This window comes from Watersipora subatra, chromosome 8, assembly GCF_963576615.1.
Source record: "Watersipora subatra chromosome 8, tzWatSuba1.1, whole genome shotgun sequence".
NCBI lineage: Eukaryota > Metazoa > Bryozoa > Gymnolaemata > Cheilostomatida > Watersiporidae > Watersipora > Watersipora subatra.
In genome coordinates, this window is record NC_088715.1 from 12,999,093 (window position 1) to 13,025,532 (window position 26,440).

General features: G+C 34.0%; 1 long non-coding RNA gene across 2 annotated transcripts in view; it reads left to right on the forward strand.

Moving 5' to 3' along the window:
• Positions 1-26,440, forward strand: part of LOC137401688 (uncharacterized) — a 170,038-nt gene that overhangs the window by 58,720 nt on the left and 84,878 nt on the right. The gene's annotated exons all lie outside the window — the stretch shown is intronic.

Here is a 26,440-nt window from a genome sequence, read left to right on the forward strand (position 1 = left end):
CTACAAATTATTATTTCAAGTACAGAAAGTCTTATACCGCAAGCTAAAAGATCAAATTTTAATTATTCAATTAGCGGGCAGTAGACCTGGATATGCATTCCAACCAAACTTATTGTTGAGTTGTCACGTTGGATCACTCATAATAGGTTGTAATACCATTGGCATGTTAGTCATCCATTATGAACTACCTTTTATAATTATTCTACTGAACATCAATACGCATCGAATTTATAGGTTACATGAAAATCTTTCACGTTTAGACTAAACTTTGAAGTACATTACATCGTAGTATAACAGCTTCTACAAAATCATGCTCTTGCTTTTGATATGAATATCGCAGCCTTTTCATTTGGTTACTGACTTGTCATGCAAATTTCTCACGTGTCAGACAGCAGCACTGTTTTTAAAATTGTTATGAGTTGTTCTTTGTAAACCAAGTAATCAGTTAAAGATTGAAAAAAATTTTACAAAAGTTATGTCTTGGTTCAAAAAATTCTAATTTGGATGAAAAATAAGTGGAAATTCAGCTACATGCTGCTGAAATTTCTAAATGCTTTTTTATGTTTTGTTGTGGTTCTTGAAAGTGTTGTTGATACACATATTTTTATTACGCCTTTTAAAAAAACAAAATAATTTTGTATAAAAGCAAACTAATACCATAATTATGCTGCCAACATGCGTAATTATATAATTATTGCGCTCTACATTATTTTTTTTGAATTACTGATGACTATAAGACACTTTAGTCTAAAACCTATGTTAATGTTGTGGTCAGCATTGTGCCCAATAGAAAATGTTGGGTAGACCTTAGTTTTAATGTTTCCACATTTTTTTATTATTTTTACAATAAGCATGCAAAGATTGAACATGAGAATTTAGTTTTTATTAACTAAAAATTGGTGAAATTCAAAACAACCATATGCTAGCACAATTTCTAATGACTTCATTTATGCAATGCTTTTTTGAAAAAAATTATTCACATTAGTAAAAATTAAACGCAAAATTTTGGAAAGTTTTGCAAGTTGAGAAAAATTCTGCTGCAAAAGATCATGCATCAATTTACAACTCATACATTCTGATATGGTGGGTACTTAGACTACATTTATTTGCTTTGTTTGTCTGTCATATGGCTTGCTTTAATGAAGAATCTTACATAGCATTAGAAATTAATAATATCTAACACTTGTCAAACTAAAAAATTAATATAAAATAGTAATGTACACTTTTTTAAGTAAAATTAATATAAGCACGTGTCAAACGTTTATTATATTATTTATGACCTAAGAAACAGAAAAGTGCTCATTAAAAATCACTCTGGCCAAATTAACTCCTTGATCAGCGCCCCGCTCAGTTATGGTAAGAACATCATGGTAAAAGTTTGACTGCCTATTCATATATTTATTTATATATTTTATCTGAGAAAACATAAGGTTATTTAATAGAAAGATTTGGCGAGAAACTTCAGTAGCAAGTACTTGTTTACTTTTTAAATGCAAAGTTGTCCAAGCCTGGGCTGTAGTAGAATTATGTTTGATCTTTAATAGCTGATTCATAATCCAAACTAAATGAACTATAAGCTGAACAGGTCAATTATGTGCTTACAGCATTGTTAATAACAATATTGAACATATACATGTACATGTGGTACTGACTGACCTGATATTAGCTGATAGGATAATATTCTTAGATTAATTTACCAAAGCAATTGGTGAGAGATGCATGCAATATTTCAGGAATCGGCAAGAGCAAACAATATTACTGATTACCGATAGTTTTGTTTACTCCGAGTTTATATTGGTTGAAATGTTGTAATGGCTGCCACGGTGAGACATGAGAACATGGTTATCACAAAGACTCAATGAGTTCATCCACTTAAAATGTGCTTGTTTATACACATGATATTTAACTTATATGAATAGCATATCATACACTGTTTTACAAACATTTTAGCAACATGACAGCTTTTTATTTTAGAGGTTATATTAGTCCACTATGTGTTGGATTTTCTCGGAGAAGAGCCAAATCTAAAACAATTCTTTTAATGTTTCAGAGGACAATCAACACTTGCCATTTTGTAAATTCTTAGGCAAATGTTTGCAGCCAATTCTGCAATTTATGAATATATATCATGTAACTCAATAATAGCATAGCAAGGTTGGGTGCAACCTTGTTTCCTTTGATCTTACTGGCTGCTTGATGTAGTGAGCCAAAATTATAATCTCCGCTGATATTAACTAATTCTAGTTTTCACTGCAGACTATAACTGATAAATAGCAGAAATAACACCAATTATACACTTTAATCGTTCTTTTGTAGTTATTGATTCACAGTCTTTGAATTTAATTTCAGCTTTTGATGCCTTCATTCATTTATCAATACATAACAGTCTTTGAAAGTGTTTGCCATCATGTTGTGTTTGGTAACAACTTGTATCGGTACCTCCTCAGCCTAACAGCTGCTCAAACCTTCTAAAGCTATGTGAAACATAAAAAACCATAAAATAGAACTTACATGTTTTAGTATGAATCATTTGTAGCTAACTCAAATGTGTCCAGTTATTTATTATTTCCGTATAAAACAGCTTTTTTAAGGGCTAATTTAATTTTCATGACTTTGGATGACTAAGTTAAGATAGTGATTTATAATGCTGCAACTTATTTGTGATAAACAAAACACACAGACCTTATGTCAGATGCCTTAGATCTACAGAGATTTAGTGAGTGCTTGACGAGCTCTGCTGATCTTGTGTGTCCCAGATCAGGGAGTTGGATATAACTTTAGTTATTTGCGTTTCCAATTTCATCTGATGGTGTAGTCTTTCACTCAATAATACCCGATGACAATTTAGGGACGGCATCACAGAATAAGTGCTGGGAGTATTTTTGTCAACTTTTATTAAATTTTTTGAAAACGCCCCTAATTGTTGACATTTCTGTATATTTAGTTACCTCGCCAGAGTGTTTAGAATAAATACTGTCTACTTTTATGGGTTAGTCTACAAGTTGCAATACCACAAATAGCTCCATAGCTATTCTGTAGGTACTAGTTACCTAGTAACTTTAAAATATATTGTAGACATAAATGTACAATATTTAATTTAATATGAAATAATTTCATGATTTTCTGATGATTGTCTGCGTAACAGACATGAAACTAATAGTAATTAAGTTGTTTTTTATCTAAGGTTTTACATGAATAAATTTTATAATATGAAATAATATGTATAAAACAATGTTAACCGACTAATATTTGATTCAATAAAATTTAGTTGTTGTTTCATACTTTCGAGTATCAGCTATCTTGCTAAAGATAGTTGCAGAGTCATTCTTGTCATAATTTAATCTAGCATGAAACAGGCAAACTTTAAACTTATATTATTTAAATACTGCTGTATTATTTTGTATATTATGTTTTGAGATTTTGACATTATCATAACATTCTGTCAAAAGATCTGAGGTATTTGAAAACTTTGAAAGTCAAATATTTGAAATAAAATACCAGTTTGGGGTAAACTTTCATACGTTTAATACCTAACACCTGCTGAAGTTTGGTGAGTATTTGGCTATTTCTCAGCATTCTATGTAGCCTAAGATTAGGGAGTCTGAGTATAGTTTTAATTATATGTATCTCTCGTCATGTATGATGCCATTTTCTTGTTTGGGAGTTAAAATCGTAATTGCACCTAGCAATTATTCTCAATGAGATTAAATTTTGACTAATTGCAGCAAGCACATCACTAATTAATACGTCATTTAAAGCAATTGTCATACAGTCGTTAGATATGTCCTTTCTGCTTTTATAAAAGATGAACAAAAATTTCTGTTTGCTATACTTGCATTAAAGCAACATTCATCATAATTCTTCTACAGGTAATATTCTGCAAACATAATGCCACATTTGCATAAGAGCAAGAACATTAATATACTGGCTCAATTTTTTGGGTTCGAAGACCTTTTACTGCTTTTATATAAACATTAAAGGGACCAAGAAACGTAAAAATGTGCTGCAGCCTCTCATTATTTTATATACGACTTTTTTATATCGTGACTAGACACTGGACGTTACTGACTTGTATGCGCGCACTCTCATAAAAATGCTTTGGAATTATTAAGTCATTATAAATGCCACACCTTTTCATTTTACGGAGTCACTTGGTATAAAAGCAGTAAAAGCTAAACAAAAACGTAACAAATAGTGTTTATTTATTTTTCAATTTAGAATATTAAAGGGGTCCAACTGCGTTCTTTCCTGCGGAAAATGAATCTAAATGGCTCTTTGAGTGAAATAGGTTGCAGACTCCTGCACTAGAGCAAGTTTAATTTTAGCTTATAAGTAGATTTTTACACTTCATTTTACGTTTTTACCAGCCTCACTATTTTCTGTGAAAAAAATCTGAAGTATTTGAAACCTTTGACAGTTTAATATAGCAACTTACTTCCATTATTGAGTCAAGCTTCTACTGAAGTTTAACATTGTATGTTCGAAGGTTCGTTTGCTGAAATGAGCATAGGTAAAGGTTTGACTGCGTCCAATTTTTAGTTAGTAGGTTACTGTAATGTTCACAAGGCTGCCACACAATAGCATAAGATACCACAATTTTTTTAAGAATTTACGAAAGAAGAAGCTTGAATGCTTTCATGTTCACGAGCGTTAGAGTTTATATATGTCTGCACCGAATGGCTTGCAGGTATGTCTAAACACAGTGTCACTGAATTTAAAATAACTTTAGATTTATCTGTAGGTGATAAGCTATTCAGTATGTGTGAGACCTATAGGTTTTGATTCCATAATCTATAAAATCTTTAGATAAAAAATGATGGTTTCTTCTTTGTTAAAAGTCAACGATTGCGCAAAGCATTCTTAAGTGCTATAGCACGAGGACCTTTGAAAATGGTATTACGTATGTTTTCAGGCCAGGATAATGTAATAATTCTAAAGTGAAGTTTTCTAAAGTAAATTTTCCAAAGTGAGTGCTGCTAAAGTTTGTATGAAGAATCCAAAACATTTTTACAAAAGCATTTCCTTAGCAACTTGTTTGAAAATCCAATTCTTTATGACAAATGTTTAAAAATATTGCTTTGGCTTTGTCATGGGTTGTCTTGGGGTTGCGTGTTTCTATGTGTTCTCACTGGGATCTGAAACTCATATATGGCATTCATAATGTAATTGAGATATTGGTGGTTTTAAAAGTGTAATTACTTGAAGTGAGTATTCAAGTATTAAGTAAGTACATTTTAAAATTTGAAACGTTTATAAATTTTTGTTCAAACTTTGCTGGATTTTTAACAATACTTTTGGAAGTTTTTAAAAACCTAAAACTTGTAAAGGTAAATTTGAGTTTAAGTTTGAAATTTATTAACTCTATGTAATTGAACAATTTTAAAATTTTGAAGTTTTAAAATAGCTAAATGTAGATATCTTTATATCAATGCCAAGGACGAAATATTAAACTCATATTTGACACTCCCATGTTTTGTACACAACTCTCATGACAACTATGACACAATGACAACTACTTTATGTTATTATCATTCTTAGATAGTTTTATATGTCGATGAAACTGACTATTTACATATACAATAGTTTGTATAATTAGAGCTGTCTGTCTTTCTGTTTGTTTGTCTAAAACCACAGTTGATTGCTGAACAAACGATTGTTTTACAGGCCATGCAACAGCAATAGCTTCATAGCAGTACTGTAAGTAATGCTTACACACAAACTAAATTTACGATATTAATTAATTTGTGGCTTGATGGTATAGAGATATGTTTCTTGGTGAGAAAACTAGAGTTCAAATCTTGATGAAGACTGATCACTTTTTAAGAATAGTCTAAAAGGGTGTCTCAATAAACATTATGTTGTTGGTTGGGAGGCTCTAGCAAAGGGTCAAATTTTGTTCACATATTTCATGGCTCAACAGTTTCAACATAATAATGATACTTGTTTTGAAAGTGAGCAGTCTTGGCTTCAAATCTTGGTGAGCCCAAAAGCTATTTAGAACAATCTCAGTGTGTTTCTATATGTTTGTGTTGCTATGAAAACCCACCCAACAAGTTGAAATTTGTTTATGATCTCAAGATATATGTTATATTAAGGCTTGGTTGTCAAGAGAGGCTGCTTCTAGAGCAAGGAACGTTTGGCAATCTATTAAAGAACCACATTAACAACTTGAGTTGTCTCAGAGGGCCATCAACTTTCTTTCATTTTAAAATGCTCTAAACTAAATATTTTGAATATGTTACTGTTAGTAATAAGGGTGTAGCACTTTGTAAATATTTATAGTGGATTACGTAAAGTCTCTTCAAGTTATTTTTTATATTTAGTTACTTGTTTTTGGAACATTAAATCAGAATATTTACTCCTTTTATATCTAATTTGAAATAGAAGCGCAAAAGATTGCTTTGGCTATCACGGGTTGTCTTGGAGTTGGATGCTTCTGCGTGACCCACTCTAACAACAAAGAGGCTTCCCACAAATAGCAAAGCTATGTTAGGTTTAACTTAGTTTCTTTTGATCCTGTCTGCTGTCTGGTGTCATTGCTTCATTCGTGAGTTAAATTTTAATCTCTTTTGTTAACTAATGTTCTCACTGTAAACTGGAACTCAAGTGTGGCAGACATAATTACACACTAGTAATCCCGATGAAAGTACTGCTCTGAACTCTTTGAAGTCGTTTTATATTATCACATCAACTGCTCAATAGACTATGAAAACTGAACTAGAGAGTGTGTCTATCTCTCTCCGCCACCTACTGGCATATATTTATGCTATTTTACTTATTGAACTTTGCCACAATTCAAAATCCATATGAACCACAAAAAATCATAAAATTTGTATTTCTAGTAATGAAAGTATTTAAGGAATAGTGCACTCTAATCATTGATGCAAAATGAAAATTCACTTTTTTGTGGAACTGCAATGTTTGCACTCTGCTACTTTAATATACATAAACAAACTAATCAAAAAACACCACAGCACAAGCTGACAATGAATTTTAACTGTTATCCTCATGTGGCCATGATGTATTTCCTGTTTACAGAATCGTACTGATTTGTTAAATCTTTAATTTATGTCCTGCAGTGCCGAGTGAGTTTTGGTTTCATCATTCAGCATTTTTATTTTATCTATAACACTAGTTGCTAATAATAAGCCACTAATCAGAACCCAGATAATTATATGTGAACACATTCATCCAGTTCTGATTGGATAGTAAGTGAACCTAGTCATAAACCAATTCACAGCAATGCCGAAAGTCATGTATTGTTGTGCCTTGTATGTGTGCTGTAAAAAAATTAATAATATGTTGTTATAAGTTTACATATATAAATGGGATTATGATTTGTATCAGTTGATTTTAGTTAAGCGAGTTAAAAGTTCATCGCGAATCAAATTTATGAAAAGGCATAAAGGGGGAACTGACTGAAAATGGTTGAAAATCCCTGGTCTAACTGATATAATCAGCCTGAATAAAAGTAAAAGTTGGAGTTGTCCCCCCATTTCTGTGCTCATAAATTTGATCTTTGTTCGGTGTTACCCGATTATGTAGAGACATAATCAATCTACAGTTTCTCAAAAGTTTACGCATTTATTTTATAAATTATAAGTTATAACTTGAATTTGTTTTTTGAGTTTGTTTATCTGTTCTTGAAGATATTTGTTTTATAAATTTACTCATTAGAAGGGCTCCACTTATTATTTTATTGTCTATTTGCTGTACTAAAGAAACAATTTCTTCTGAGATTTTTGTAGCTCTGATTTGAGCCTTCAGCACTTGAATTACTAAAAAAATTCATATTTTGCTTTTTGCCGGCTCCCGATTGATTTGCAAGGGTCTTGTTTCTCATTTTGGGTGTCGGGTTAGATTCTGATGAAACACAATAAAATTGTCCAGGTTGACAATGAAAGTGTGCTTTAAAAATGCCTTGTTGTTGCCCTATCAGATTTTCTTTACTTTATTTATGGCTTGATTGTCTTTAGTAATATTATTGGTTTGGTGCTAAAGGTCCTGGGTTCAAACCCTAGTCAAGTCAGTTCTGTTTTATAAGGACTCGGGTCTCTAAAATGCCAAGCAAGTAGTAATTTCGATATAATTCTTTTTATTTAGTTGAACAATTTTGTACTAATAAAAAGAATTTCCACATGTTTAATTTATGATTAAAATCAAAACTAGTCGGAGAACAACAGGCCTTGTCACGGATTTTCTCGGTTTTGCATATTTTTAAGCGCGATTCGCAAGCAACTCCTATCTCAAACGGATATCTCAAAAATTGCAATGCTAGGTTAGGTTTAGCTTGTTTCTTTTGATCCTACCTGCTTTCAGATGTCATTCTTTTGTTTTGGAGGTAAAATTTTAAACTGTTTCATTAACTAATACATGTTCTCATTGTGAACTGGAACTCAATTATAGCAGGCATAATACTAATTATATAATATATATAATATATGTTAGTCTTTCTGTTGAAGCCATTCCTTTATGTCCTTTAAAGTCAACCTTAAGTATCTCTTATCAGACACTCAGTAGACTATGAGAACTGAACTAAACAGTGTGTCCATCCCTCTCTACCCGCTACTGCAATCCTTTAATGCTTTGTTACTCTTGGAGCTGCTCAGCCATTCAAAACTATATCAACCACTAAAATCATAAAATTAGTTTTTTAACATCAAAAAATTCTATTTTATTCAATTACAAATAAGAAATAAAAGTTGCTTATTTATGGAGCAAAAATAACTTTAGCCGACATTGCTTGACTGTATATCTGCAAAACGTTGATCTATTATGAGTTGTCTCCTCTTATGCTCAGGGTGATCACACATTGCTTGACTGTATAGCAGCAAAACGTTGATCTATTATGAGTTGTCTCCTCTTATGCTCAGGGTGATCACACATTGCTTGACTGTATAGCAGCAAACGTTGATCTATTATGAGTTGTCTCCTCTTATGCTCAGGCTGATCACACATTGCTTGACTGTATAGCAGCAAAACGTTGATCTATTATGAGTTGTCTCCTCTTATGCTCAGGCTGATCACAGCTCACTCTGCATAATAATGATTCATGACAATATGGGCTACAGACAGGTTACTGGTTTACCAATGTTAAGATAAACAAGTGCTACTACATTTATTGAAGAGCCTGTGCTCCAATGGAAGTTGAGCAGGGCAAATCGTCAACTCTTTATGCAGATTATTGGCTTAAGTTGCTAATGCTTGACTTTCTTCGCTATTTCATTCAATCATTCTTTATGGCTCCTGCAGCCTAATGATGCAATAAACATGCTTTCAGGCCTTGCTAATCTTAGGTGACCTCATTCTCATCTATATCTTTTGAAACTCACAGGTTTCCCACATCTTTAAAATTTGTTACCTTGTCACGCAGACCCTAACAACTCAAGAAAGACAGCTGCCCAAGACAACAATGAATTTAAACAGTTATCCTATGGTGTACTTTTCTGCTTCAACATAATTCCCAAATGTCCACTTGCATGCCGAACTTATCATGCTAGGCAGCTATAATGACATGCAGGGTAAGTGCTTCAATCACATTTTTAGTCATAACCCACGTATATAGTGACTAATATTTCTGTTCCAAAAAACTATTATAAGGAGGGGTCAGTCTCATAAGTAAATCAGTCTTTATATAATTGCGAACAACTTGCAGTTGTTCGCTGTTTGGCTTTCTGGAAGCCCATGAACTATTTTAATTGCACATTAATCTAAATTAAATATTTTGGGTCTGCTATCGCAAATAACAAGGGTGTATGTAGCCTTCTGTACATATTTATATCAGGCAAAGCACAATTGGGTTGTATTGGTTAAATAAGAAATAAACATTGAATTGTATGATGGATTTATTATTAAATTATTATATTTTTGGTACAAATTGTACTACTAAATAGTTCCATATTTACTCACTTCAGAGTCGTGTTCTCTCACAAGTAAATGAGTTAATTTAAACTTGGCCATGATTACAATGGCATTACATTGAATTAATAAACTGCTTATCTCTTAATTCATACCCAGGTAGTTTTAATTGATGTCATTCTTGCAAAGATGAGTTTTTGAACCTCTGTGATACCTTGTTTTATTTCTCCAACTGAGTATAGATGAATAGCTAACAATACCTTGCAACTTGTTTGGTATATAATTGTCTTTGAAACTTAGGCTACCTCACACTAGGGCTATTTTAAACTTGTCTTTTTATGTAATCTTTTACATTTGATATTAGATTTTCACCAGTCTCATTAATTTCTGTTAAAAAATGTAAAATCTTTTAAAACTTTGAACGTTGAATATTGCAATACTCTTAGAATATATAGAGTCAAGTACCTGCTGGTGTTTGTCGTTGTATGTTAAAAGCTTTGTTTGTTTGTTTGCTGAACGGAGCATAAGTAAAGATTTAACTGTATCCAATTTTTTGTTTGAAAGTAACTGTAATGTTCGGAAAGCTGCAACACAATGACATGCAATCTTGCATATTTTTAAAAAAAATTTGTTGGTGCAGATGCAGAAGCTTGAATGCTTCCATGTTCACGCGTGTGGGAGCTTATTGATGTTTGCACCCAATAACTTGCAGGTATGTCTAAACACAGTGTATCTAGATTGAAAATGATTTTAGATTTATCTGTAGGTGATAAGCTATTAAACAATAACGGTTTCTAGCGCATGTCGCTAAAAGTGGCATGTAGGATATAACTCCAAGATAACAAATATGCAGAGAACTAAACAAATGATTATCAGGCGCTTTATCCTACAATGGTTCTGTAATAACTACTTTTCAACATTTTCTCAAGTGAGCACTTTTAGAGTTTGCATAGAGAATCCAAAGCACTTTTATAAAAGCAACTGATTGGCGACTTGTTTGAAAAGTCAATTACTTGCGACGAGTATTTTAAAAAGTTAAAGCAATTTCTAAAATATTGTAGTGAATAGTTATTTTTATACATAAAATAGACACCAGGTTGCAATGGCATTTGATAATTGTGCATACTTTTTGTATTGTGAAAGTGTGCGTGTGGGAGGTACAGGGTTTAAATCTCGGCAAAGCCAATCAAGTTATCTTAAAACTCGATGTCCAAAGATGTCAAACCACTAATTATTGCAAAATAATGTTCTTTATTTAATTATTAGTCTTTCCACTGATAAACTAGAATATTTCTATCTTTCATGTTAACTTTTATAATGGAACTGTCCAGAATGCTAGAGACTTCTTCGGCTTTTTGTATCGGTGTTACATATATCTGAGTTACTTAATACATGTTTTCACTGTGAATTGGAACTCAATTATGGCAGACATAACCCCAATTATATCCTGTTTATCCTTATTTGAGACTATTGCTTTAGATTCTTTGAAGTGATTATCAATTCTTTCTTAACAACTGTTCAATAGACTATGAGAACTGAACTAGACAATGTGTCTATATTTTCAGCTGTCTGCTGACAAACTTTAATGCTTTTGTTTTGGAGTTGCTCCACCATTCAAAATTCATATGAACCACTAAATATCATTAAACTGTTTTTTTCGAATTGAAAAATGTTTGAGGATTAGGACACTTCAATAATCGAAATGAAAAGAAATTTTACTTCTCTATAAAGTTATAATGACCAAGGTGCAAGGTAACTTTGGCGATCATTGCCCGACTGCATAACAACCAAATATTAATCTATTGGAAGTTGCCTCTTCTTATGCTAGAGGTGGTCGCACCCGCAGTGTACTCTGTGAATGAGAATACAGGCTACACACAGTTTTCTAGCTTACAATCTTTTTAAGATAAGCATTTGCTATGATATTCATCTAAAAGCACATGTCATGCTGGATATCGAGTAGGGCAAAGTGTCAATTCCTTATGCTGACTATCTATACGAATTGCTTGTGCTTGATCTTCTCAACTGTTTTATTCAATCACTCTTTAGGTCTGTGGCAACCTATTGTTATAAAAAAAAGTTTTTCAGATGTTTGCACTCCTCTACCTTGACATAAATAGCATAATTAACCAGAAAATGTAGCTACAAAAATTTAACATGAATTTCAACAGATATCTTAAGGAGGTCGTAGCGTACTTTTCTATTTCTACGCTATGACGGAATCCCTACTCGCATGCTGAACTTATCCTGATAACCAGTTATGATGACTTTCAAGGTAAGTGCTCCATTCACAGTTTTAGTCATAACTCACATAATTATTAACTAATACTTCTGGTCGAGAAAAGCATTATTATTGGAGTTGTCAGTGTCATTCGGTATGATTAGTCTGAAAATTCTATAAATCGGAGTTGTTTACACTTTTTGTTTTTAACCGTGGAGAGCTTTCAATCCATTAATTTTTGTTAAGTGTCCGCTCATGGGAGAAATGTGTCATCATGACGGAATATATTTATTGCTTCTGTATCTGGTGTGTAATTTAAGTATTTGTATAAATTGAAAAAATTAAGTAATAAAACCGTAAGCTCCTTCTACTGAGCCTGGGTTCGAATCTCGGTCACGACCTTTTAGCTTTTAGAGAGCACTCTGAGAGAGAGCTTCAACCCTTGATTTGTAGTTGCAGAAAGACACTACTAAGAAGGCAGATTTTGATGGCTTTGGGCATAGTTTCTGTTTTCGTTGCAAGAGGTCCTGGGTTCAAATCACGGTGAAACAAAAAAAACTTTGAGAAATTGTCTACGGTTTGTTTCAATATATGTTTTGTTGTTGTTTGGAAGACACTTCCAAAAAGTCAAATTTTGTTTACATAATTCGAGTCTTGATGGTTTAGGGCATGCTTTTGTTTTGGGTGGGAGAAGCCCCGAGTTCAAATCTCGGTGAAGCCAAAAAAACATTTTGAGGATTTATATGTAAGTTCATTTCGATTTATGTTTTGTTGTTGTTTGGGAAACACTAAAAAATTCAAATTTTGTTTAATTAAAATGATTAATGTAAAGCTTGATGGTTTAGGACATGATTCATGTTTTGGGTGCAGAATTTGGTTTACAAAATTTATTTATTGACTTTCTTTGAAGCTATGTTTGATTGCTTCAACTAAGTACAGACGAATACCTAGCATTACTTCGCAACCTGCTACTTTTGTATATAATTATTTTTGCAACCTACTCTGCCTTATAATTTCACAATAAGTTAGTTCAAGTTAAAAAACATGTTTGAATTAAATATATCTTTTTACATTTACTTTTCAGTTTTCACTAGCGTCATCATTTTCTGCCAAAAAATCTTGATTATTTGAAAATTTTGCGAGTTGAATATTACAAATTCTTTCTATTATGGAGTCATTGTATGCACCGCAGTCATTGTACGTTAGAAAGTTTGTCTGATGAAATGGATGTAAGTATAGATTTGACTGTATCAGCTTTATTATTCGCAGGCTGTGGTAATGCTTACAAGATAGCTGCAACACAATGAAGTACGATGGAGTTCATTTTTCGAAAAATATACTGGTTTGGCTGCTGCTGCTGCTGATGCTAGCATTGAATTGTATTATTTTCGCTTGTCTAAGAGATGCCTTGATGTTGGCACCCAATGACTTGTAGGTACGTCAAACCATGCCGTCATTACATTTAAGGAGATTTCACATTGTGTATGTAAGTCGTACACTATTCAGTGCCTGTGAGGCATTTAGGTTCCGATTGCATAATTTCCAAATTTTTCATACAAAAAATGATACTTTCCTTTAAAAATAACTCGATGGATTCATACGTTATTTGTCACCTCACACTGGCTGTCTTGAAAGGATTTTGTATTTTGTCACGTTTACGCATGATAAAATTTTTAAAGCTATATATTCCTTATTTTTGTGCGGTACACCATAAAATTTTGTTCTTAAAATTGGAGTTATCTTTTCATAACGCTGTCGTTAGTATGCGACTTGCAGAGTAGTTGCTCGATTGAGTAGTTGCTCGTTTTATGGGAATCTTTGTACCAATGGGATAAAAACCTTTACTCTACCAAACTCAATTCCCTTTTATACAGCAAGCGCCTAACTATAGTGGCTGTCAAGTATTAATTGTTTATTATGATATCAGGCTATTGATTTTAACGATACTTCAGCACATGTTCCCTTTACACTTGCCAACAAGCACTGTTTGTTTTCTCTTTGTTTTCTCATAATACCAACCTTTTTTCAGATGACAGTAAGTTCTGGTAGCACAAAGCTCACTGCAAAATACTGCCTTAAAATGTTGTAACATAAAATTTTATAAAAATTGGTTTTAATGTTTTATATGGCTGAACCTTTTTATTCGTCATGTACCATTGTTAATCCAGTCAAAATTTATCCAAAGTATTTTTTCTTGGAATGTGTGAAAAACACAATCGGAATCCAAATTTTAATGTAAAAGTTTGTTTCCATCTATTGTTACACTTCTTTATTTTAACAAAGATAATCCTTGTGATTTAGTATGATTCTAAGCAATTTTTAGGGTTGTAAAATTTTGGAAATTTTGGAAATTTTAAAATTTTTCGAAATTGAAAAAATTAAGTTTTGCCTATTTTAATCTGCATATGGCCTGGCAGTCACATTACTTAAAACAAACAAACAAATCTCAAGTAATAGGAAAACATTTGTTCTCTCTGATAAAAATTGTTAAAAAATTACATGAGAGGCCCTTTAACTTGCAACAAGCAATTTATGCTTTTGATTCATATAATTATTGTTTGGCTACCGGTATGATCTGATAAACACATGCACTTGTGACAGTGTTCTTATAACATGATACAAATAATAATACATTCTGATAAATCGAACACTTTCTTGAAGGTCGAGTTAGCCGAGTTTGCCTGAATTTATTCAGTTACATAATTAATAATTTTTTATTTGCTTAATGGAAGTGCTTAAAGAATTTTAATTCAACTTAAGTGCTAATAACAATTTTTAAAGGTTGAAACTTAGTGATGTTTAAACCGTGAACACTATATTAAAATCTTGGTACAAAATCAGTCTGCAGCCCTTTGAAATTTTGTCTTTTCAACAAAATATATTAATAAAATATATTGAATATATATAAGCTTCGGCCCTTATCTTACAACGTCAGATTGCCATAAGATTTGACAGTGGAGCGTAGAATCATGAAATATCATGATATGACATATTCTAAAAATAATTCACAGGCAATGCTAATTCCATGAAGTTTTTTGAGGTGTCAGATTGCCATAAGATTTGACAGCAGAGCGTAGAGTCATGAAATATCATGATCTGACATATTTTTATAAGACTTCATGACCAACCATATGTTCATCAAATTTTTTTACTTATCAAGTTGCCATAAGATTTGGCATCGCAATGTATATTCATGAAATATCATCATCTGACATATTTTAATAAGAAATTGTGACCAACCATAATTTCATGAAATTTCTTGACATGACAGACTACCATAAGATATGGCGACAAAGCGTCCAATCCTGAGATATCATGATTTGAATTGTTTATTGATGTTTTGACTGTACCAAGAAGTCAGACTCAGTATACATTACTCATGGTTTGATTGTGTAGTGGTACTATTCTCGCCTTTTGGTGCGACAGGTCCCAGGTTCAAATCCTTTTTTGGGCAAACATTTTTTAAAGAATTATCTGAAAGTGTGTGTCAATGTTTTGTTGTTGCTTGGGTGAGATTTTAAAGAAAACTGTTTGTTTATGTTATTTGTAGCTTGATAGTGTAGAATAGGATTTTTGTTTTGAATGCGAGAAGTTTCGAGTTCAAATTCAGGTCAACGCAACAAATTTATTAAGAATGATTTAAAGATGTGTTTTGATATATGCTCTGCTGTTACTTGGGAGGCATTGCCGAGAAATGAGTTTTCCTTGAAGGAATTTGCAGCTAGGCAATTTAAGGGTATTATTCTTTCTGTGGGTACAAAAGGTCCCGAGTTCCAATCCTGATGGAACCAAAAATTTTTTATAAGAACGATGTAAAAGTACGTTTCAATATACATGTACATTAATCTTTTGTTGTTGCTATGGAAACACAACCAAACATTTGAAGTTTGTTTACAATCTTCAGATATCTGATTAATTAAGTCTTGATGGTCTATGGTGATTATTTGTTATCAAGGGCCATATGAGGAACTCGAATTACTTCAGAGGGTCTTCCCTTTTTTTTAATTGTACAATGCTCTTAACCTAATATTTTGAATATGTTACTGATAATAATAAGAGCATAACACTCTGCAAATATTTATATTAGGTTTTGTGAAATTGTTGGAAATGGGTTAAATAAGAGAAAGACAATGATTGGTTCCATTTAATTATTATTGAACTGTATTGTTAATTGTCTAAATTTAGTCTAAATTGTGCTACTGAAAATCTTTAAAATTGCTCATTTTGGAGTCGTCTGCACTCAACAATGAGTTAGTAAGATGTAAACTTGGCCGTGACTACATTGGCGATGAAAATGAAATTACGCAATTATTTTAGGGTTCGTCAGAATAAAACAGTATTTTTCTATCATGTGCAACTGTTGTTGATGTATAAGATGATGTGATTATCAAAATGTTTCAAGATTAAAATTGATGAAAGTTGATCACGATTAAAATGCTCAAAACTTTCATAATAATAAGACTATTTATAAAAAATTACAGAATACAGAAATGTTAGAATTTAGTAGCTATTATCTCTGCTCACATGGGCTCACAGTTAGACAAATGTGATACAGTGGCAGTAGCTTAACAAGAACCGTTCGTGTTTTTGTGACGGTAGGTAAAAGTATTCTGCATTCATTTTTGTACCCCTGTAATATTAGTTACTAAGCAAAAGGCTATTTCAAGATTGGCAGCATCAACAAGTCAGTGTGTCAACCACTTTGCAGGTTGTAGCTGGGTCTCCCTCGTGGGTCCCTAGCCAGCTCTTGCGAAAGTTCTAACCGTAATCACCCGTTTTGAACCAATCAGGACACAGCAGGGCTCAGTGCCGTGTATGAGACGTGGCGCTGGGTAATGCGACCTTCAAATCTATTCAGTACGTCGGTTCACATACCAGGGATGAATTATCTCCGCCTCCTATGAACTGAGGAGAGCGCGACTGGCTGTTGTAAGCTGTGATTGGCTGAGGCTTTCTCACTGATTTTAAGGCGGTAGCCAGCTCTTGCTGTTTGGCGAGCGCACGTAGTTACTGATGTAGAAATTTATCGGCTTGGAGTAACAGCTGCGTGTAAAGGTAAGATTCAACAAAGTAGCATTTTTATTCTGTTGTATTTAGTGCTTAAATTGGGTTGCTAATAAGCAGTATACACACGGACTAGTGGTGATCTAAGAGCTTCACACATTAGGCCACATTACTAAAAAGTATCCATATTGTTTAAAGATAACATGCAAAAATGTCCGGAGGATTGCTATGTGCACTAGGTAACTAGTAACCTCTCTACCCACACGATTTACAGCAATCGGCATCTAAAAAAAAATTCTCATCGGTTGTTGTATATATTAGAATTCACAATGGTAACTAAATTATGGTTTTATTTTGAATGAAACTGTCAGATATTCTCTTCTCTTGGTTTTGCCAGAAATGTTGTTATGTGCCAATGCAATCCGGTTGTAGAACATGTTTGCGTCACTCATGCGTTTCTCACGCCTTTAGCTTCCGTTATTAATAGTCAACCACACTTTTGCTTCTCCACAAGCTCAACAAGAATGATTATAATTGTCTTGTTTATTTAAAATGGTGAGAGATCATATGAGATATACTTGACCTTGTTTTCGGTATGTGAGTCTACTAAATAAAAATTCAGCCTGCGTTGCACAACCTTGGAACCAGATATGTGTACTAATTTTACGAACCACTCAAAATTTTTAGGCTCTTCGTGTAACTCACATAACCCTATTCTATACATAAAGCTAGGTGTTGCTAATTGATATATGGGTCTATCCATAATCACCATTGTTACAATTAGAGCAGAAATTTAATTATAAAAGGTTGGTATTGCATTTAAGACGATTTTAAATTAGATATTCTCTTAGAGCTCAACAAGCTCTTTCGAATTATTATTATTATTATTATGTCACACTAAAGTTAATTTTTACTGAGAAATTTTGTAGTTGGTGTGTCACTCGCGTTACATCAGAGAAATATGCATTTTGAGGAGCTAGTTGCTTATCCTTAAAACTCTCTGATTTGTTGGGAAGCACAATTATAAAAACATGTTTGTCTCATTTTAAAGAAGCTTGCTTACACATGCACTAAAAATTATCCAGATACTAGATGGTAGTTGTGAACTACCTGCTTGTAAACATGTCACCGCTGTTACATTCGATTGTCATCATCGTTACGCTTCTTATATTCTGTAAACTTATAAGTATTTAAGTTCACTGTAATGCGATCAATAATGGTATTAAAGCTTATGATTACAATATATATAGACAAGCCTTAACTTGAAACATTTTTTATTGGTTTCAAAGTATAAAATATAATAATGTAATAGTTATAATACATGACAAACATGATTAAGCTTAAATAACGTAAGATGAAAAAATGAATATTGATCATGTAATTGTTAGAATGTACTAACAAAATGTTTTAGAGCATTCTGCATGCTCTAAATCTGTAAAATATTACTGACCTCTTTTAGAGAGAGTAGGACAAGACAGTTACTTGGCTATGTGATGAAAATCTACCCACGCTATATTTTTTGTATTAACAACAAAATTGTCTTTTGGCTTCACTCTTTAAAAAAAATTGCCATTTAGCTTTGAGGGTATCTACACTGTTTACCACTTCTACATGATGCCTAGAAGTTTTTTTCCAGGCAGCAATGTTAGCACATGGTCACCTTCTTTCAATGTGCTTGCTAGTTGTTTGATGGGTTCGGAATTGCACCCACTTTCTGGATCACTGATTGCATGGTCATCAGGATCTATGTAAAAGTTAAAACTTTCCAATGGCATACTTTTACTTTTCTATTTCCTTGTTTTATTTTATCTTTCCTCATCTCTATTGCCATCTTCTGACAATGTTAGTCCAACTGTCATTGCTAGTTTACGGACGGTCTGGCGACCTTTGCTTGGGCTGTTTAGTAGTGCTCGATCAATCTTTTTACAGCTTTAACTTCAGATTGTGAGTTGCCAAATTGGGAAGTGGTTGCTACAAAAAATGAATATAAACTTTAATAACATTTTTTTTACAAAATATTTGACACATTAACCTAAAACATCCATAATGTACGCAGATGTAGTAAAGCATTAAGTTTTTTGAAAAATTGAATGTACATACCTGGTAATTTTACTTTCAAAAGTTTTTTCCTGATCTCTGTATTGCTTAACTCTAATTCTTGCTTTTTTTCGAGTTTCCTCCAATTGATCTTCTGTAAGTTGAGCTTTTTATTTTGTTCTACTCTTCTGATTTTGACTAGGCCAGTCAAATATTGAGTCTATTGTTTTGAATATTGACGTATTTTTTACGATATTTACGCATCTGCTCTGCAGATGTTGTCTTACCCATGTTGAAAGCAGAAATGACCAACAGACTTTCTACCTAACAATATTCTGTTTCAAGCACTTGTTACAAGTTATTCACATGATTGGATCGGATTAAATTTTGAACCATTTTCAGTATCGGAGTCGCAAGTCTTAGTAATACATTTGTAAGGTAGCAACCGTTTGCTAACTTGCTAGAAGTTTGTTAAATTCCCACAATTGCTTAAGTTTACAATATATTGAGTAACTCATACATGAGAACATCAACAACACCACAAATTACTGTTAAATGTGAAATTCACTCTCAAGTTAGTCCTATAGTTAGATGAGTTGAGGGGTGTAACAATGGTGACAGTGTAACAGCGGTGACGCAAATTTTGGAAATATGTGCAATTTTGAGCAAAACTGAATTTAGTTAAAGGTACAGCGTATAAAGTTAGCGTTGAAAACAAGTTACTACTAATTTTTAACTAATAATACAAGTGTAGTAGAAACTTATTGATGTTTCCTGTCACCATTGTTACTCAAAACTTGCCGACTTATATAAGAGCCCCACATCGATGAATCGGTGCACGCAATGCCAATTTATGCATTACCGGGCAGCAAACCCATGATGAAATCCATTACAACTAGATATTTGTGTTCAGAGTAATATGCATATTGTGTACAAGCATCTCTATCTTGCCGTTATGACTATAAAGTATCTTGAGCGTATACACTAACTTTAGCAAACTATTGAAACACGATAGAGGAGCACTACCCCCACAATTATTTTCAATTTTAGGGTTTGGTATGTATACTTCATATGTGAAGCATTATTTTAATGAAATTACTGTTTTGAAATTTTGCCAAAAAATCCATTTATTTATGGATAGACCCATATGCCTGTAGTGATTGTCTGTCACACCGTTGATTCAACGACAATGGATCGCTTTCGCCGAAAATTCAACGACGATGGCTCGCTTGCGCAGTCGAGTCAACAACGATGGCTCGTTTGGCGCAGTCGAGTCAAAGACAATGGCTCGTTTGCGCGGTCGAGTCAACGACGATCGCTCGTTTGCGCAGTCCAGTCAACGACGATCGCTCGTTTGCGCAGTCTAGTCAACCACGATCGCATGTTTGCGCAGTCGAGGCAACGACGATCGCTCGCCTGCGCAGTCGAGTCAATGACGATCGCTCGCTTGCGCAGCTGAGTCAACGACGATCGCTCGCTTTCACCATTGAGTCAATGACGATGGCTCGCTTTCGCCGTCGAGTCAACGACAATCGCTCGCTTGCGCCGTCGAGTCAACAACGATCGCTCGCTTTCGCCGTCGAGTCAATGACGATCGCTCGCTTTCACCATCGAGTCAATGACGATGGCTCGCTTTCGCCGTCGATTCAATGACGATGGCTCGCTTTCGCCGTCGAGTCAATGACGATCGCTCGCTATTGCCGTCGAGTCAATGACGATCACTCGCTTTTGCCGTCGAGGCAATGACGATGGCTCGCTTTCGCCGTCGAGGCAATGACGATGGCTCGCTATCGCCGTCGAGTCAATGACGATCGCTCACTTTCGCCGTCGAGGCAATGACGATGGCTCGCTTTCGCCGTCGAGGCAATGACGATGGCTCGCTTTCGCCGTCGAGGCAATGACGATGGCTCGCTTTCGCCGTCGAGTCAATGACGATGGCTCGCTTTCGCCGTCGAGTCAATGACGATCGCTCGCTTTCGCCGTCGAGGCAATGACAATGGCTCGCTTTCGCCGTCGAGTCAATGACGATAGCTCGCTTTCACCGTCGAGTCAATGACGATTGCTCGCTTTCGCCGTCGAGTCAATGACGGTGGCTCGCTTTCGCCGTTGAGTCAATGACGATGGCTCGCTTTCGAAGCAGTCAGACACAATGTCTCAGCTGGTGTTGATCACAGCTTAGATTTCAACTTTCACTATTCTAAATTCGTTATTCTAACCAAATTAATTCAAACAGATTTTTGAGAGGCCCATTTCAAAAGCAGCATCGCTCAGGCTTTCTTGCCAAATCAGGTGGAAAAAGGTTTGATTAAGATCACATAAAATTTACTCTGAAAGTGAGGCCGGAAACACATCGGTGATAAAGATTTTGTGATGGCAGTGTTGAACTTTAGTAAGATAACTAAAATACATAATGAAACTTAGCATCAAGTATGTGTCTATTAAGTTAAGTTTTTCAAGTTAAATTCAACATTTAAGTTATATGTCTGCCTCAAAAGTAAGAACTCCCTACAGTAGGTATTGTCCTGCTGTTGGTTTTTATGACTCATCACTATGGAGTAATGAGCAGCCTACTAGCCCCTAGTAGCCAGCTTGCAGCCTACTGGCTAGGCAGACGCCTCACCTTTATATTTATCAGTACTGGCGCAAAACCGGAGACAATAGAAAATTTAGACAAGCAAGTTAATGTAAGTTTAGTAAAGAATCGAAACTCAGCTTAACGCGTGTGTTCAGTGAGCTAAATTAATTCAGGTAAGTTTCAAATATTCAAATTTAGTGTACCGAACGCATCGCTGTCAAGTCTCTATTAGACCTCCTCTGGCCACTATGTCTGTCTCAAGGGAAAAGTCTTGTAGTAGCGCATATCGAATGGTTACATTTCATTTCATGTTTTAGCAACAAAGTATTTGTTACTTTTTTAGCATGGGCAATAAATTATAACAACAAAATAACGTTTTCTCACCGTAATATCTTGTTTAATGTGGGGTGTTTTCATAGTGTAGTAACAAATCAATTTGTAATTAGTTGTTTTATATAAGAAATGGTGCATGAGAAATTAGTAAATTGTCACACGAGCTCAGTCTTAGAACGCATTAAGCTCCTATGTAGAAGTATAATATATTGTAGCATACTTGGTACTAGCTCACTTAGTCTCGACATCAGTATTGTATGTACTTTTGTGTATTCACTTAGTTTTTAATTTATTTGTTGTTTGTATAATCAGAAATCAGTTGCTTTCTGTTGCCAAAATCCTATCTTAATGTGAGTTCATTCAATATGCTTTTACGATGGCCATGTTTGCCTCAATCTGCAAGGTGAAACTGGCAAAAATCGCAAGTCAACCGATTTACATGTATGCAAATTTTTATCAAATGTATTATGTTTGCGAATGATGGAAATGGCACTTACAAATGATGCATAAGATAATAGCGAGCAGGATATTACATTCTAAACATTCTCACACTTAAGTTGTTTTATTTTGATTAGAGTACAGTGCACCCTCGAGATACGATGTTAATTCGTTCCAGAGTTAGCATCGTATGGTGAAAAATTCGTATATCGGGGTATAGAGACCATTGTAATTAAACAATGCAAACACCCCCTGGTAAAAATCGTCAATTTTTGTTTATAAAAATGTGTACATATTGACAATTAGCAACATAATAGTATGTTAACTTTAGTAATTATAGTTACCTACAGTAACTGTATTGTATTCAGTGTATTTTAATGGTTATGATCTGCAATAAAACGCAAAATTTTAATGTGTGTACCAAATGCAGTACGTCGGTAAGGAGTTCTTGCCTTCAAAAGGTACGCATAACATAAACTTTGAATTCACTTTAGTTTCAATTCACAAAGTTTAGCTTGCTAAACCTACACTTAAAACTAAGTTTTAGTATGTATCAACTTTTTATCACGAAATTTTATCCTTCAGCAGTTCCTATCTTCACTTTCACTATAAACTTTAGCCTATCTGTTTGAAACCTTTTTCACCCTAAATCAATAAGGCCGAGCGATGCTGTTATAGAAAGCGGCCCCTCGCACACTTGACCATTTAATGGCTACCGAAAAGAAAAATAAAATTTTATTTTCTATACAGGACGTACATACCTTTGGAGTAACGTGGCTTTAGCTGGTACATGCAGCGAGTAAAGCAGAGATGAGGCAAAAGCGTATCAATGCTCATTATGGTGCTGTACACTTGAAAATAAATTTAAAACGTAATGAATTGGAATTTTTAGCAGGCTAAAAGAAGTTGTCCATCCCTGTCCAATTCTTCTACCTTTTCTACGAAAAAATTGATGGTGCAATGCAGAAAATTGCTAGCTAGCGCTTGTAAAAGGATCCAGAGAATGTGGTACAGTATTTTGTCTTGTATGAAATGTGCACAAGAATCAATGTAACCATACATACAAAGTTTGTACGTATTTATACCCTAGGGGGACAGGGTTTTAGCAAGTTCCAGAAAGTAATGTGAATGCGTCAACTATTCGAGTAGCTAGTTATATGAGTTACATACATACATACATACATACATACATACATACATACATACATACGATGAATTGTATTCACGTAGAAGATAACAAGCCCACATGCAAAGACATGGTTAAACAAGAGAATAAAACATAAAATCAAAAGGAAACAAATAGAATATGAAAAACATGCCACACAAGAGATAAATAATATATATTATACATGCATTGTTTTAATGTACCAGTCCACATCAGTAAATTAAACACATAAAATATTTCTGCGAATGTGGGGTTTTCTGTATTTTCTACATCCTCGCCTTTACTAAATGGTTGCTCATTTTGAATGCTGATCGCGTGCATGACCTAGCTCATTCAAATCTTCAGTCGGAAGCTCTTTCTTGTGCTTGCTTTAATGGAGTTCTTGTTATAATAATAATAATTGCAAATGCTGATTGGTTGCGATCACATTCCTTGACAATGTTGATAATACGGGTCCCTTCTTCTTATTTACGACATCCAACTTTGTTGACATAGAAATCAATTTTCCTTCGTTTTGTAACGTTTGTATCGGTCTCAGATTCCATAGATGACGAATTAAATGTAGATACTTGTAGTTATATACGTATGCTGACTTAAAAGTTTATAGTAAAAGCTATAATAACGCTACAAATGAATATTTGCTCTCGCTCGAGCATTTTACACGAAATTTTCCACGCGGATATGAGAGAAGTCGATCATCGTGTCTCTTCTAAACGTTCTAAGAATGTTTTCGGCAAACTATATTTCAGTGTCTTTTTTATTTCGACGTGTGTTATGAGCACACCGACGGCCAAATTTGAACTCGGGCGAAACTTTTCTCAAATTCGTATGGTGAAATAAAATTCGTATAGCGAGGTGAAAATATCACAATATTTGACTTCGTAAGGCGAAAAAATCGTATATCAGGGTAATCGTATCTCGAGGGTGCACTGTAGTTCTAAATATGCTCTTGTTCAGAATGTTGCTAAGTCTGACAAGATTGTACTAATTATTGACTTGTAGGTCAATAATTAGCACAACAAAGCCTCTTTTAATCCACATCAGCAAATGTCCATTAAAATACTTTTTAATAATGGACATTATAGAACTCGAAGAGGTCGCTCAACGTGTGCACAACTCCAAATCATCATCATTCGCGTCATGGCAACTGGTATTATCTCTGATAAGCTTGACCTTTGGCTTGTAAGCTTATTTTAAGTGTTTCCCTTCCTGTGAGTTCATTTCAAATAAATAGTTGTAACGTTTTGAGCTCACTATTTTGATCATAACTCAAAAATCGTTAGTTTGGTAGTAATTGACCAATCAGAAAATGATCAGTAGAAAACTCTGTAGAATGGTACTAATTTTGATAAAAATATATTCGACTAATATAGACATTTGTAAAATAGACTTATCAAGACTATTATTGACATTTAAATATACTTAAACTTTTCCATGGATGCAATCGGCTTCCTCGCGTTTCAAATATGTTTTCGAATATGAGGCTAGCGCTAGCATCGCAATCTCTAGCCCATTTTCGATATCCCATCTTCGATATCCGCATCTTTGATATCCGCATCTTTGATATCCCATCTTTGATATCCGCATCTTCGATATCCGCATCTAGCTTCTTCATTTAAAAGCGTTTTTAAATATACGTCTGCCTCGAAGGTAAGAACTCCCTACGGTACATTTTACATTGTAACGTTAAATTTCATTGCAGTTCATAATCACTAAATACATAAACTTACCGTCGGTAACTATAGTTGTTAAAGTTAACATTTTATTTTGTTACTAATTTTTAATATGTAGAGTATGTATTTAAAATGCTGATGATTCTCACAAGGGGCTGTTTGTATTAAATAATCACTACAACATTTTCGCCTTGCAATACCAGCACTGAAACAAATTAAATTCATATGGCAAGGGTTCATTCACTGTACAGAAATTTGTGTTGTAAATCCATAAGACTGCTGGATTTTGTTGAAAATTAAAAAAATCATAGACAGTTCCATGCTCGCTGTTCGTGCTATATAAAGTTGTTAAATAATATATAATAATAACAAAACAATAAATAATAATATACAAAATTAGTATCTAGATGTTCACTAGTCATGCCAACTGAACTGCTGGTTTAGTCACTCGCAGTTCGTCTGCAGGGGTTGAAGATGTTGATCAAAGAAAGGGGTCAGTAGAAAGTAGTGATTTATCTATCTCACACGTTTTTTATTTCTGTTATTGTATATTTACTGCTAAGGTTTATTAAACTTGTAAACGTTTTTAATAAAACTAAATGATGTTGCTGAGCATTAATATTTGATCGCTATTCATTGTGCCATTTTATATTCTACTCACACAGTAAACAGCTCTCTAAAGAAGCCAATGAGTCTCTTGGCTGCATGCCAATTGACCTTGTTGGCCAGCAGCCAATAGGAATAGATACTGTTGTAGTAGCCTTTGCTGGCTTGAGAAGACGTCATGTCATACACAATGTCTCAGCTGGTAACAGAACCTTCGGTCGATCACAGCATACATTTTAAATAGAAAACTTGTGGATGTCCATTTATATCACTAAATTTCCATGACTCAGTTGATCTGTGAGTTTGTATCATTCACAAGATTGAAATGACCAAAACCAGCCAGTCAACCAGATTTTGCCACTCAAATTTATTTCTATTGTTTCATGTTACAAAATATGGAGACAACACATGAAAATGGTGTGCGAGAAAATGCAAGGCAAGCTATTCCATTTTAAACAGTTTTCATACTTGATTTGTTCCTACTCCACAAGCGTGCTGCCAAGTGAGACAGAAGTGTTCCACTATGACCT